This window comes from Habropoda laboriosa, unplaced genomic scaffold (genome assembly GCF_001263275.1).
Source record: "Habropoda laboriosa isolate 0110345459 unplaced genomic scaffold, ASM126327v1 scaffold61, whole genome shotgun sequence".
In the NCBI taxonomy this organism is placed as follows: Eukaryota; Metazoa; Arthropoda; class Insecta; order Hymenoptera; family Apidae; genus Habropoda; species Habropoda laboriosa.
In genome coordinates, this window is record NW_017100203.1 from 2,280,049 (window position 1) to 2,294,355 (window position 14,307).

The following is a 14,307-nucleotide window of genomic DNA, read 5'->3' on the forward strand; positions in this document are numbered from 1 at the left end:
TGTTGTGTATCTCGATCCTTTTCTTTTTCTTCCGATTTTCCTCTCTACAATCGTGCACGCGCTCTTTGTCCCTGTCTGCTCCATTGCGCGCGCTTTCTCTTCGTCTCTGTCGTGTTTCGTTCTCTTCGCCTCCTCCTTCGTTTCTTCGCTGGCTCGAGAACTCTGTGTTCGGAGTCGTTCTTGTCGTTTTGCTACTGTTCGAGGCAAGGTGACGCCGCGCCGCCTTGGAAGTTCGACGAATCGAAATGTGCACGCCTAGCGCGTTTAGATTATTACAGTCGACGAGAGGGGCCGCTTTGTGTCGACATTGAATCACGTACGCGGATGAAAGATTAAAGTCGCGCGCGCGCCACGATTGAAGGTGGATCGTCTTTTTGGCGCGATCGAACTGTCAATCGCAACCAAGAATGGAATCTCGAATAAAGACGGATCGAAAGTGTCAAACTCAGCTGGTGGAGAAAGCGTGCTCGAGAAATCCGAGACGATTCATCGATCATCGGAATACCACCCAGCTTGACTCCTTTAACAGGCGAAATTCAGTACACTTCTAAATCGATTAACTTTTCGCGAGGTTGTCGTTGGCGAGAAGTAAATGTTAAGAATAAAATGGCGGCTGATTTTTATATTTGGGACAATAATTGTTCGTTATTGATTCCGGTGTACCAAAGTCGATTTATTTCTTACGATTTCTAATTTGGAAATAAGTTTGAAAACGATAGCTCGGATTGAAGTGGTAACGTGTGATTATATCAAGGTGATAATGTATAAATGTTTTCTTATCCAATATTCTTCGAGCAAATATTAGTAATAGGTTATTTAATATTCGATGATAAAATTCTGACTTGTTCAATTTGTAACGATTATCCGATATTTAGATGAATCATCGATTACAAAAGTATATTTTTATCGTTTCTTTAATTTAACAATCTCGATGTTTCCGGTTCCTTTTTAAAATTTTAATCTGAACATTTTACAAATAATTACGTTATTAATATATGGAAGTTAAGATCAATCTATGATCAATTTACCTTTAAATAATACTTAAATTACATAGTTAAGTTACATTAGGTTAAATAAAGTAAATCATTAAATAATAAAAACTATCATTTCTTTCTACAACTCTAATTCTCATAAAAAATTCTCCAAATAAATGCTTAAATTTAAGTAAATATGTTTCAGCGAGTACTATAAAATTTTATCAAATGTAAAATAACTTTTTCGGTATTTACTTCAATTATGTAGGTCACCCGAGTGCGCTTGATTTTATTGCCGCAACTAAAAAACAATTTCGTTTCCAAGCGAAGCACCCTTAAAGTTCTTTCTAGCTAAAATTTTCCGAACAAATATTTCAAATGTGAATTATTTGTTAAGTATAATACAAATACTTCGCGTCTTATTTTCGGCCCTTAAAACATACATATTCTACGTTGAAAATCTTTCTTCAAATGTTCCTCGTAGTGATGTTTCCCTCAGTTAAACACTAACTACAAGTTTTTTTTTATTAAGTGCAAATACTTTACATTGATCTTAGTGCGCTAAAAAATCTTTTGGATCGTTAAAACGCACATAGTGTGCATTAAAAATCTTTCTTCAAACGTTCCCCATGGTGATGTTACAAATACTTTACATTGATCTTAGTGCGCTAAAAAATCTTTTGGATCGTTAAAACGCACATAGTGTGCATTAAAAATCTTTCTTCAAACGTTCCCCATAGTAATGTTACAAATACTTTACATTAATTTTAGTGCGCTAAAAAATCTCTTCAAATGTTCCTCACAGTAATATTACAGATTCTTTACATTGATCTTAGTGCGCTAAAAAATCTCTTCAAATGTTCCTCACAGTAATATTACAGATTCTTTACATTGATCTTAGTGCGCTAAAAAATCTTTTGGATCATTAAAACGCACAGAGTACCTATCCATTAAAAATCTTTCTTCAACCGTTCCCCATGGTTAAACGCTAACAAGTTTTTTCAGTTACCTTCTTATCTCGATCTGTACGATTGATCATAGAAACGTTGTACGTTCGCGTTTCCCTGCGCCATTATCATTTACATCTAGTTTTTCTGTTCGATGTAATCTCGCGGTTGTTAATTATGCAACGAACTTCACGAATTCGTGATCTCTCTCCCCCAGCAGGCTCCCTCTCCTCTCTTCTCCAGTATTCGTGACATCAGGGTTAGAAACGATAAGTATACTCGTAGCGTAAGAAAGCATGTAATAGTTTCCACTAAGCGATCTGAGATTGCGAGAAGGCATGCAAAGTATCTCGAGTTATTCGAGGCTTACGATTGCATTTTCGAATTGCTGTACTTCGTTTCTCTCGCACGGTTGCCGCCAGAAACGAGGAGAAGGGTGGAAACGATGGAAAGAGAGAGAGATAGTGAAGCTTGTTTCTTAACGGTGCATAATAATTATTGCGTTGTCGTACACCCCGGCAAAGCTTCGAGATGTTTATTACGCCGTTGGAAACGAGCTCGTTGAATATTCGACCAAAAGGGGGTGGCTTGCATCGTGAATTCCGCGGCGCGCGATCGTCAAAAATGCGACGAGCGTGAGCCGGGGGCTCGTTCGCACAGCGGGGAAACTCTTGGAAACTCGCCGTGATCGCGCAGATTAAATATTAATCCGGACGATGTTCGGTATTCAGGTAACAATGGCGGGGGATTCATCTCGTGTTACATCAATATTAATTGCCTCATCAGCGTGTTATCGGCACATAAGAGAATTCCGTTGCAAACCGGAAGACGCGTACTACTTGCCGCTCCTTTCAACATTCTCCAAGAAGGATAATTATCGCGGTAATTAATTTTTCCTGCTCTTTTTTCGCTACTTTTCACCGAGGCGTTCTTTCTTTTTTTTTTTTTTTGTGAAATACGCGAAATTAAATTGGATAACCGTTTTCATACGCGCGACAAAATAAATTGATCTATTTGCGCGGCTCACTTTTGCACGCGAATTAATAGGCAAATATTCGAAGGATTCCGGTGAAATTTCCGCGCGCACGCAAACGGAGCGAAGCGTTTATATCGCGAGAGGGGAGACATAAAAACGTAACCGTCGAAGGCAAATATTGTCAAGTGCAAATCCGCGATTCGTATCTCTCGTATTACTGGTAGCGTGCCATTTATTCGGCGCAAGTGAACGAGAGCACGATTTATGCTTAGTTCGGTGATAAACACCGACGGCGTAGCCGTGTGTTGATGTACATACACGTTGGCCAGATAACGACCTACTCTGTCGTCGTATTGCTGCTTCTAATGTGACATTTGGAATAGAGATAGCGCGTTCAGCTTAAGCCTGCGTGTGTTAGGTTTTCAGACACTTTTTTTTTTTCTTTCTTTCTTATCGGTCGCTGGTATCGTTGGAATTAGCTTAACCACGGAACTAATTTCTGTTCCTCCGAGCACACTAAAACCTGGACGATAATTGAATTAACGCGGACGGGAGGAGCTGCGTTGTTCCCCCTTCTTTTCTTTTTCACGCTTTCTTCCCAGATGAGGGGGAAATTCCACCTGAACCTTGGGGGTAAATAGAAATGAAATGGGACGAAATGATGGAGCATTATCTTGCATTAACGCATCCAATGGCACCCCCGTGAAGTTTAGGGGGGGGATTGGCGTATGTCTCGCGCATATGTCACTTATGCCAAAGCTTTCCGCATAGGAGGTTCCATATTTAAGACCGCACATGGCGTTCACGTGATTGTGTCCCTTGCAGTGCTTTTGTACCGCGTCAAAGTCTCGTGGCGTTAATAACGCGTAATTAATAACTCCTGGTTGACACATTTACGCCCTATTGTCGAAGGAATTCAAAGGAATTAACATAGCGAGGATCGATTATTTTTGGCACGAAGGCGGAGCTATTGGTATCAATAGCACCAGTCGTATCAGAGTTTAGGTAACGATGTTGTTACGATTATGCAGTTTGCATAGTTTGTGACGGTTATACAGACGCGTTAATAGTATGCATATATTGGTATTTGATAGGTTCCCAATCATTCATCATAGAAGCGCTCTGTATGCGAAAGATTAGCGTTCAGCGTTATGTAGGTATACGCACACGGTTTATTGCAGAATGTCGATTAGCGATCGGGGTAATCAAACTGTCGTTTAAAAATTTTTAATTAGCGCCGTCCCGCTGCCGCTCGATCGTCTGGCTCGATCGAATAGGATATTGTGTATGTTGCACGTGAATAACGCTTATAGAATATGTATGATATATTGAAGCGATAAGTATCGTACGGCTGTTCTCTGAAAGTATATACGATAATTAATATTCGAATATTATGATTATTTTCTAGCTTCTTCTGCGTTTCACGACTTTCATAATCGACGAGTACTTTTATCGTATTCCCGACCGTACGAAATGTTCACTTTTACCAAAGCGGTAAATTAAGTAAAAGACTCGTGTATATCGTGGTGTCCTTTTGTAAGAAAGCAGTAGTACGTGTTAATCACCTTACAACTTCGTCTTCTGTACAGTTTTCATTCAGCGTCAAAGAATATTCTTGCCCCTTTAATGAAACTTTTTACGTCTGGTAAATACCGCGATGTCCCAGATGAAGAGAACCTTTTCTCTTCAAATTCGTAGTTCCAATGATGAAAACTCGTTAATGCGCGTACGTAGTAGGTATGGTATATAAACGGAAACTGTGTGACGAATGGTTTTTAAAGGCTTCGCTTTTAAGAGGTCGACCGTTTGTAAGGGGTAGAGAATTATAGGGTGGTGCAGAGTGTCTCTCGGCAGCGAGGCAGAAGGTTCAACTTTTCATTTCGGATTTACTCGCTGTAAATTAGGTGAAAATAGCCAAGTAGGGAATACTTTTAGTATCCACGCTGGCTACTAACATAAGTATGGCGTAAGACAGTCTCTGCCTACCTACGTGCCGAAGTACTTGCCGAAGACAAGCTAGACCGGTACTACCGCTTTTTCTCCTCGTTCCACCTTCGTTTCCCTCTATTCTGGAGCGCGAACCACTGAAAGAGAGAGAGAGAGAGAGAGAGAGAGAGAGAGAGAGAGAAATGAGTGTGAGAGAGAGAGAGAGAGAGAGAGAGAGAGAAATGAGTGTGAGAGAGAGAGAGAGAGAGAGAGGCGTGGAGTGTGTGAGAGAGAGAGAGGCGTGGAGTGTGAGAGAGATGCGATGGAGCGAATGAGTGAGTGAGTAAGTAAGCGAGTAAATGAGTGAGAGAGAGAGGGAGAGAGAGATGTGATGGAGTGAGTGAGAGAGAGAGGGAGAGAGAGTGAGTGAGTGAGTAAATGAGAGAGAGAGAGAGAGAGAGAGAAGAGATCGAGTGAGTAAGAGAGTAAATGAGTGAATGAGAGAGAGTGGGGGGGAGATGGAGCGAGCGAGTGTGAGAGAGACACGGTGCAGAAATGCTCGGCTATTTTTTCTTCGCCTACCTGGTCTCTTTTTCGAAGGCTGCTCTACCAGAGCAGCGTGCGGAACTTCGTATATACCGCTTCCTACCTTGCTATGCAACTCGAGGGCACGATAATTATCGCCGAGCAACGATTCAGTTATTACTTCGATATCTTGGATGCACTTGGCTGCACGCGCAGCCAATGTCGTTGTTCTCCCTCTCTCTCTCTCTCTCTCTCTCTCTCTCTCTTTGTCGAGAAGGAAGAGCATCAAGAGAGTGTACCCCGCTTTTGCTTGTACGCCTGAAGTTGGTCTTATCGACTTTGAACGTATCATCTTTGACCCGTATTCAAGGCGCGACGCTAAGTATGCAGACAGTCTTGAAATTTTAGCGTCACTCCGGCCGCAGTATCAATAAGATCGTATCTAGATGTTCCCCGTGAACGCGCCACGAATTTCACATTACGTTTTAGGTTTCTGTTCGGTTTTTATTGTGGCCCGCGATAACGTCTGCGAATGGTAGTAGTCGTATACCGATAAGATGGTCGACACAAATTTGAACGATAAGTGACATGTTCGTGTGTATTCGATATTTAAAGGACGCTAAGTATGTACTCGGAGTAGCATTTTTGCGCGCGAAACTCTTTAATTGGAGTAACTGAATTTAATTGAATAACTGAAGTTAATTGATAACTGAAAATTTCCATACTCGAATTAAATTATATAAAAATTGTCTTGGCCATCAGATCGTTTCAACGTTTCAGTTTTTCGTGTCTTCTACCGTCGTTAATGGTTCGCAATAATTATCCCTAGACTGCGGATTTATATGCATTTATGGAAAATTTGAAGGCACAAAAATACAGAGAATGCACATAATAAACAAAAATATATAAATAAAACAATTGCCTATCTAGCTTCTATTTTTTAAATTATACTCATAAAAATATGAGTTTGCGTAAAAATCCGCAGTCTCATTATCACGTTTGGGACAAACAAAGCTTGACACTTTATTGTAGAAAATTCACTGCTCGTTTAAATTTTCACACAGAAAGGTGTAGGTTCTATTTAAAGAAATTCAAGATCACTTCGATATCTTGTAAACAAGTTGTTTAAAAAATAAACCGTGTCAACATCGTGTGTTTCCTTCGATACAAGTTACGCGACTCACTCTGTACGTACATATGAGTTTGTTATCTTCAGACGTTTAATTAAATCTTTTATTACCGGGTCTGACGTTAACGTTTAAATTCAAGATCACTTCGATATCTTGTAAACAAGTTGTTTAAAAAATAAATCGTGCCAACATCGTGTGCTTCCTTCGGTACAAGTTACGCGACTCACTCTGTACGTACACATGAGTTTGTTATCTTCAGACGTTTAATTAAATCTTTTATTACCGGGTCTGACGTTAACGTTTACCAATTATGAAAATAACAGAATTATCGAGCATGGAATTGAGGTATTCCGGACGTATCGTTAAATTATGTATCATAGCATGCTGATAATATAAGGAAGTGCGAGGCATGTTACATGGATGAAACATGTTACATATACGTGTATTCAGATGGTGTACGGAGTTCGATAAACCAATCGGAATGTATACGATCTTGAATGGGTTTGAAGCTGAGATTATAGTTATTGAAGCACCTCTCAGAATGCATTTTACTTTTTTACACGATTAACAGCGATCGATCTGACCGGCACCGCTTTAATCTCTGTAACTTGAATTATTGTGCCATTGTGAGGCAATGCGATTCTGTTTGACTGGAAATGGTGGGATTGCATCCTTCCCTTACACGGGATAATCCTTTAACTTCCTGCAATTCGAATTGGATAAAAGCTCGATATTCATGCGATTTTTTTGCATCGAATTGCAGTGTGTGAATTGTAATACTTCGGATCTTTACGTCGAAATAAAAGCACTTCGATTTCGTAGCAAATTAGGTTTATTAGGAATTTTCTTTTTTCAACAATTTTGCAATCATTCTTTCTACATATGGAAGTCCTTAATTTACGAAAATACTCGAAAAATGTATTTTAGATCAACGTTATTTCAGATTTATTTCAATTCCAAAAATGTTTCTATCGATGAATTAAAAATCTTACGAATATTAATCATAAAATATTGTTTCAAAGTTTATTTAAAAAATTTCCTTCGTTTGAAAAAGTAACCGTGCTTGAAAGATTGTTAAAAAAGGGAAGAAAAAAGAGAAGATGAATCTGAAGATTATGGCGAACGCGGAGGAATTATATGGCTTCGTTTGATCGACAAAAGTAAAGAAGAAATTACAGTTTCTTACAAATATTCACCTCGCCGGGAAAGCGCTAGTCAATTTCCCCTCTTTCCCCTTCCGATTAACGAGGAACGCTTTCAGAATCGGACTTAAAGTTGCTCGTCGAACCGGTAAACTGTTTAATACCTGACTTTACAAGATACTATACGGGGTCGAATTCGAAGCAACTTTCGAAGAATTTATGTTCGTTACATTCCCCCCCCCGCCGTTTACGATAAACTTCGCTAATGGGGAAGCCAATATCGGATGAAGATTTATTGTCGGTGGAATACGAGTCGTCGCATTAGCCGTATATAAAGCTGAGTAGCTCGAGACCAGGACGACGACGCCGGTTGTCGATGAAAGAAAAAAAAGGGGAGAAATTCAAAAATTTTCAGATGGAAGTTATTAGAGTTCATCAATATCGAATCCATTCGTCTGTGTAAAGACTTTGCTTCCATCCATTTCTATATTAGTTTCTCCATCCCCGTTCTCCTTCGCAGCTCGTTCGTCTAAGAGCTGCTGCTGCGGTCTTACGGCGCGGGTAGGCAAGAAAGAGCAGTTGAAAAATTTGAATGGCTGAACTCCTGGAGCTCATAAATCTGGAACAATTCCGCGATAAAGGAAATTCTCTCTCTCTCTTCTTTTCTTCCCCTTTATCGGTTCACTTTTTCCATCGCGCTTCGCCGGTTTAAGTATGGTTTTGTCGGCCAGGCCAGACCCAACCTCTTCTCAATGGCAAACTTTCGTTTGCTTAACATCGAACGATCGGTTTCTAACTCGACGGGGGGAGGGTATTTTAATTACTACTTTTCGCGGTAATCTAACGTCGCGCTCGAGCTACTTGAATTAATCGTTCGGATTTCATAGCCACGCGGATGTCTAAGTCGATTAAGAATTTTTTTTCCCCCCCCGATTCCCAAACCCCAGCACCGTTTATCGTGCTCCGCGGCAGAGTTGTACGGCAGATAAATTTGAACGGTAAGTCGGAACAGTTATTATAGATTTTCACTGTGATATTCGATAACACGGCCGTATACACCGGCCCGCGAGCACATAAATTTCAACCCCTTAACCATTCCCGGCAATCCCATTCACGACATCGTGAGGAGTATTCACTTCGGACGTATACATAGATTCGCCAGTGAATATTTCCCTATTTGCGCCAATTCTCTATACTTCCATTGGTTTAAACGGCACCATATTTATAGCTCTTATGAATAATCTTGCCGCGAGGCCGAAAGCTGCAGAGGAGGTAGCCAACTGCTGCTGAGCTAGTATTTATATAGATCATTGTAATCTCGAATAAACTGTATCTCTCGACAAACAAGTTTCTGTCTAAATAGAATATCAACGGTAGCCCGAACACTCGTAGATTTACCGTGACTCGTGGAACTTTGTTTAACACGTTGAATGCCGGGCCAATTTTGCGTAACTTGTCCACGGCGCCGAAATGAATTTTTTTATTTTAATACATCCTGATATGCGTGAATGATGCGTCAACAGTTAGAAATGGGACTATTTTGGGCGTTTCAATATTTTACAATATTTTTTACATCTGTCTTACCTTGCTAGTCTTAACTTCTGTTATATTATATTAATTATCTTTATTATATTAATTATCACATATTGATTATCTTTCTAAAGTACGATCTCACACCTATTTATTCATCTTCTCCCTATCCTTGTTGCATTTTAAATTCACTATTGCACCTCTTCTTTGGTCTAGTTCTCTTCCAAGAAACGGGACTATTCAAATATGCCGCGTGATGTGTTAAATGAAAATTTTGCAAATACAGTAAATTCTCTACAAGTGTCAGTCAGTTTGGATTCTACAAGTGTCAGTATAGATGGTCCTGCGCCTATGTTATCTCGCTCGCTGTCAGTCAAGCGTGTAACGCTACACCACTCGGTTTCTTTTACGAGATTTCACGGCTCGACAATTCATAATAGAAAAATATAATTTCTTTAATTTTTGAAATTTTTTTTAACATGTTGCTGAGATTTTTCTGATGAAAATGAGATCAAACACGATATAATTTGAACAACATTTACTTATTAACACGTGCACTGTCACGCCAGATTTACAGGTTGCTGTTTCATCTGGTGAGATTTTTCTGATGAAAATGAGATCAAACACGATATAATTTGAACATTTACTTATTAACACGTTCACTGTCTGGCGTGACATGTTGTTCAAATTATGTCGTGTTTGATGTCATTTTCATCAGAAAAATCTCATCGATATGTTAAGAAAAATTTCGGGATAAAAAACGTAAAATTAAAAAAGTTGGTATTTAAATCGCTTGGTTGCCTCGACTCACGTTTCATCCTTATCTTTTATTCGCTGTCCTTGTCTACGTTCGGCAAACTACAAAGGCGGGCGCGAGGCTCGAAAACGTAGTCCCTGACTCTACAAGTGTCAGGTTTAGGTTCCTTGCGGACTGACACTTGTGGAGAATTTACTGTATTGCCGTTTATTCGAATTAAATGCTTTCGCTAATCTTGTTATCGCTGGTCACCAATCATCCTCACAGCATTCAGCGCGTTAATTATGAAAATTGACATGGAAAAGGTGGAAACGGAGCGATAATTATTCGAATTAAATGCTTTCGCTAATCTTGTTACCGCTGGTCACCAATCACCCTCACAGCATTCAGCGCGTTAATTATGAAAATTGACATGGAAAAGGTGGAAACGGAGCGATAAGTCTTGGAAGAATCGATGCGTCCAACTATGATACTGTACAGTTGTCACGTGTCTCGTCTGGACGACGCGTCCTCAAATACACATAGCTTCTTTTCGCCTTCCTTTTCTGCCCCTCTTTTATTCCAACCCTTTTTCCGGGCGTGGTGCATGCAAGTGCACGTACGTAATACGTACAGTGCGTGCACGTCGTTCTGGGAGCTCATTAATGTTTTCAAGATAGGGACGTGGCCCCTTTGACCTTTTAGAAAACGACTATGCAGACGAAAAAGCAAAGCGCTAGCAAGTGGAGTCAGGGGAGAAAAGTAAAAGCATGTCTGAAATCTCTGAAGGACACTACACGCTGCACTCGGACCCCAGGGTATACGCAATGAAAGAGTACGTCTTCTGAAAACACTAATGACCGATGTTGCTTCCTTAATTAAGCCGTATCTCGTTATCGTTCGAGCCGGTGTTACGAGACTTTTCGACGAGACACATCGTGCTCGTTTGTTCATCCGTGGAAAACGGTCCTCGTCTTAACACTTTCCTGTTATCGGAAAGTACTCGTGTTCTCATGCCTAATCTTTGCTGACCGGTCACGGGTCACATATATATGTATATATGTATATATGTTTCCTCGCTCGATAGATGTTCACCGATCACGAGTTAACCCTTTGACAATCTAGTGTAATTATGTATACATATTTTACACGTATCTTTTTAATAATTACGTCGTGTGTGGTTATTTTTAAAGCACAGTGTACGTAACCCTACGTCACAGTTCTGATAATATCTCGCCCCTTTCTAACTTTCTTCCTAAAGTCTCTCTTGAGTTAAACTGTTCGGTACTTAACGCGCTGCCCGAGTTCCACTCGGGATAAAATGTCGAAGGGTTAATTTGTTTAAAAAAGTAGTCTTCTTTTTGGTCAACTGGGCCCTATTCGCTGCATTCAAACTTTACTTTACTGTAATTTACAAAAAAAAAAAAAAAAAAAAAAATTAAAAAAATACAGTAGAATTCCGATTATCCGGCATAGTTGGGACCGAGGCATGATAATAACGAGGAAAATAATTTAGAAAACGACCGTGGATACAAGTTACATTATATGCGTATACACAATACACGCATTGTAAAGCACACGAATTCCTATAGTTTGTTCGTCAACTGTTTGGTATCGATATCACTGCTTGGATGCCATTCGCGACAATTATGGAAAACTAGTCGGGGCAAATGTGCATTCAGGGTAATCAGAACTCTACTGTACAAACATTTCCTAGTAAAAATAGCTAAAGAATGAGTTGCGAATAATTCAATTGTAGAAAAATAGCCAATTGCACGGGACACTTTTAGCTTGAACCAGACAATCAGCAAAGTGTTAAAGACTCGACGCAGAGAACGTCAAATGTGTCTCCTTCCGGTAATTGTAGCAGTACTCGATACACTTTCCACGCGATTTGTAATGCAATCTCTGTCAAAACGGGCAAGGTAAATCCGGGACATCGTATTTCCTGTAGTACAGGTATCCCGGGACAAGAATTCCAAGAAAGTAAATTTTTCCAGGACTCGTGCGCGCGATATTAAAGTTCGGCAGGATATGGAAGAGAGTCTCGCATCCTCGAATGGTTCGCCACAATTGTATCTCTCGCAGGTATCCGCGGAGACCCGTTTATTTGGATATACAAACGAATTTCTCGAATATCTCGTCGCCGATGTCAACCCCGTGTGTCTCGATGTCTGTCGTTTTGTAACCCCGCTTTATGCGGCGCAACTGGCGAGAGGTATCTCGTATTTCGATCTCCAACGACCGCAGATGTCCCGCAGCGTTGTTGTTCCGTCTTCTCGTACCTTTGCCGGCCGTGCTTGCAAACGCTGAACCACAAAACGTCTGAAAAGAAACGGCCGCTCCGGTTTCCTTCGATCCTCGAAATAAAAGCGTCGGAAACGTGTGCTCCGCCACGCATCCGGATATTCCTCTACACCCAGAGAAATAACAATGCTCGGGTAATCCGGTTATCCGAGTAGCTCGAACAGACCCGCGCGTTATCCTATCGATTTTTCACTTAATGACATTCCTACGTCGGCCGAATACGATACGCCGCGCCCTTTAAACATCTCCTTTTCCTCGATCACAGACCACGATCGCCGTCGTCGCCACGAACGATTGTATCGCGAGAAAAAGAGAGGCAGAGTACAATTTCTCAAGCATGTTCGTCCAACGGTGGTTCGTTGCATGCTGAACAAACACCGTGCACGGTATTGACAATCCGATTTGCCAGCTCTAACCAGAAGCACAGTTCGAAACTGCCGGCATAAACGTACGCTATTGAACGCGTGTGTGTACACGCAAATACGACGATGCTTAAACCGATGATCCAGCGAGTGGAGAGAGTGTATCGAACGATAGAATTCGCACATTCCAAGTGCGCGTATTGTACGGAAACACTTGGAGCTATTCGAAACGTGGTATTAGCGACGGATGCGAGGTATCCCGGTTTGAAAACAAGCGGATATTAAGAAGTTGGGTAATTTCCGTGGACCGAGATAGAAAATATCGCGGAAAAGCGGCCGCGCATCGCGATAACTCGAAATGGCTGAGAGCAGTGGGCGTCGTCCGTGCACTTCTATTGGGTGAGAGTGTTCAATAAAACGGCTCCGGCTCCGTGACCGGTATCTCAGGGACGCCGACCACCTGTCTCCACCTTTCTTCCTCCCGTTCTGCTCCTCTTTCTCTGGCTCATTCGACGACTGATTGGAAGCACATGCCACCTACAACACGGCTGTCTCGGCTGTTAACAATTTTGGCACGACTCCCTCGAGGCGGCCCTCGTGTCCAGCGGCTCCCTTTTTCGTTTGTTCGTTCGTTCGTTTCGTTTCGTTTCATTCGCCTACTGTTGCAACCCGGCGTCTGCTGCTGGTTCGACTACCCAAGTTTCTCGTTCGACCGACAATAAAAACGTTTGATATATATTTCCGGTGTTTACGAGGTGGCCGGCGATGTTTCGAGTAATTTCATGTGTTGTTTCTGCACGATATCGGCCGTTACGTGAGGAACATGTTTGAGAAGGGTTATTAACGCTTTCGCGGCTACGTCTGTGGTTGCAGGCGTCGTTCTTACAGACGTAGAGGGAGATCTGGTGTCGTGCTGTTGTGTGAGAGAAACAGCGTCTTTCTCGATCAAATTAGGCGTTGTGGGACGAAGAACGACGAAATTGTTTGTTTTGTGTAGGAAAGTATTTAAGCAGAGATCGATTTGCGAGGCAGCGAATGTCATTTTTGCGGATGAACGAGTTATGTGCTTTGGCTGCGAAACGTTTCGAATATCGATTTTGGAAATGAATGTCTGTTAGATCAAATTAAGTGTTGTTGGACGAAGAACGACGAAATTGTTTGTTTTGTGTAGGAAAGTATTTAAGCAGAAATCGATTTGCGAGGCAGCGAATGAGCAAGTTAACGTTTTCAATATTGATTTTGGAAAAGAATGTCTGTTAGATCAAATTAGGCGTTGTTGGATGAAGAACGACGAAATTGTTTGTTTTGTGTAGGAAAGTATTTAAGCAGAGATCGATTTGCGAGGCAGCGAATGAACAAGTTAACGTTTTGAATATTGATTTTGGAAAAGAATGTCTGTTAGATCAAATTAGGCGTTGTTGGACAAAGAACGACGAAATTGTTTGTTTTGTGTAGGAAAGTATTTAAGCAGAGATCGATTTTCGAGGCAGCGATTGTCATTTTTGCGAATGAACAAGTTAACGTTTTGAATATTGATTTTGGAAAAGAATATCTGTTAGATAAAATTAGGCGTTGTTGGACGAAGAACGACGAATGCGCGCACCGAAATTGTTTGTTTCGTCTGTTACCAAAACTTCTGTAGGAAAGTATTTAAGAATAGATCAATTTGCGGGGTATCGATTGTCACGTTTGCGGATGAACGAGTTATGCGAGTTGGCTGCGAACGTTTTGAATATTGATTTTAGGAAAGAA

The 14,307-nt window shown here is 41.0% G+C and overlaps 1 protein-coding gene across 1 annotated transcript in view; it reads left to right on the top strand.

Moving 5' to 3' along the window:
• Positions 1 to 14,307, top strand: part of LOC108570524 — a gene marked incomplete at its 3' end in the record, with an annotated part of 351,392 nt that overhangs the window by 487 nt on the left and 336,598 nt on the right. The gene's annotated exons all lie outside the window — the stretch shown is intronic.